Source organism: Cyprinodon variegatus, unplaced genomic scaffold (assembly GCF_000732505.1).
Source record: "Cyprinodon variegatus isolate N-32 unplaced genomic scaffold, C_variegatus-1.0 Scaffold28, whole genome shotgun sequence".
In the NCBI taxonomy this organism is placed as follows: Eukaryota; Metazoa; Chordata; class Actinopteri; order Cyprinodontiformes; family Cyprinodontidae; genus Cyprinodon; species Cyprinodon variegatus.
In genome coordinates this window covers 593,968-595,565 of record NW_015150481.1, presented here as the reverse complement: position 1 = coordinate 595,565, position 1,598 = coordinate 593,968, and the positions used below count along the sequence as shown (strand labels likewise).

General features: G+C 44.9%; 1 long non-coding RNA gene across 1 annotated transcript in view; it reads right to left on the bottom strand.

The window, feature by feature from the left end:
• Positions 1-1,105, bottom strand: part of LOC107099638 — a 2,571-nt gene extending 1,466 nt beyond the window's left edge. The window contains exons 1-3 of the long non-coding RNA XR_001481974.1: positions 423-1,105; positions 253-343; positions 110-184 (exon numbers count right to left, since the gene is read on the bottom strand). This is a non-coding gene — a long non-coding RNA (uncharacterized LOC107099638). The remainder of the gene's footprint in view (positions 1-109; positions 185-252; positions 344-422) is intronic.
• Between the last annotated feature and the right edge of the window lie 493 nt (positions 1,106-1,598).

Sequence of the window (1,598 nt, the reverse complement as noted above, 5' to 3'; positions counted from 1 at the left end):
GTGAATGTGCTTTACTGGAGGCATCCATGTTTGTCAAAGAACACTACTGCCACCTACTGGTTAGTGTTTAGTTTAAATGGCATCCAGGATCGCTCACAGGTTCAGTTACCTGGATCAGGCGCCGCCGTCGGCCTCAAGCGTTCCTTTTCCAGTTGAATCTCTGACAGACTAAAGATGGACGAAGCTGAAAGGTTGAGAAGAACCATGTGAGATGGTCGTGATAACAGGCAAAGACACCTGAAAGCTACTTACTGTCAGGAAGCGACAGCAGTCGGTTTCCAAGGTTACTAAAGTAAGCATGTTTCATGGACACGTCTGCAGAGATCCTCTTCTTCCCTTCAAACTAAAGTTAAAATGAAGAGATTCTCATCAGAGCTGCGTTCAGAGTTATTCCATAGAAACACAGCGATGCGTTCACTGACCTGCAGGAACTTTGACAGCAGCTCCACCCCTTCGCTGCAGAGCCTGAAAGGAAAAACCCAGGATGACTTTTAGCGTGTGGATCGGCAGACGGCCGGTCTCTGATCCGACCGCCGGCTGCCATGGAGCAACTCAGAGAAAAACAATCTAATTGCAACTAAATGGATCCTGCTTTGGAAGAAAAGCTGAAATGTTGGCGTGTTAAAGGTCAGCTCAGCTGCAGGTAGTAAAGGTTAAATAGATTTTTCAAAAAGTATTGAACACATTTCTCTAAGTTCAGCTATTATTCTCATTCATTTATCTGTAACCAGCTGTGATTTCTATGCATGTGTGAATTATTTGGGCTGTTGGCACTGATCAGAAACAAAGAAAAAACCTGAAAGTTTTCATCCCTGCTGTGTGTATTTGTAAGGTTAGAGCTCCCCCTGGTGGTTTTCTATTAAGTGCAGACTTGTTCCTCTCATGTGTAAAAATAAAGGCAGCCTTTTTATTACACGACTGAGTAGAGAATTTATATGAACAGTCCAGAACCTAGAACCCTGAACAGGTTCTAACAGAGAACTAGAAATATTGTCATATTTTAGAAACTTCTAGGCACAGAAATCACGATCATATGATCATTTTTCCCCTCCTGTTGGTGGCGGCTGGAAGTAGATGTTAGCGTTTTTCACGTACGTAATCCAAACTGCATCCAAGTTAATTTAGGCGTTAATAAACAGTTTCAGAGGAGTGATCATAGCGCTCTGCATCAGCAGTGCTGCGTCTGACTCCCTGCCAGCTCCCAGATCAGCTTCTCTCATTGGTTGATGAGGCGCATCCAGCAGCTAAAATTTAATTTTTCCAACTGCAGCAGCTTCTGCTTTCACAGTGCGTCTCACGCCTCAGATGCAGAGAAGCTCATGAGGCGCTGCACCTGTTCCTCAAACGTGCTGCAGGACCTTTAGCTGCTCCTTGATGCGCGTCAACCATTGACTTCTAATGGAAACCAGCTGCTTCTGCTGCTAGCCGTCTGAATGTAGCATTAGAGTACTGGTCAGTATTTCAGTGTAGCTGGGGGCATTTCTAACCTGACTCCACCAGATGGATTTGCTCCATCTGGAAACCTTCCGTTGAAGTAATTTTGGGAAGGGGTGAAAATACTGGTTAGCTGATTGGCCTATGTTGGTGATAGACGGGCC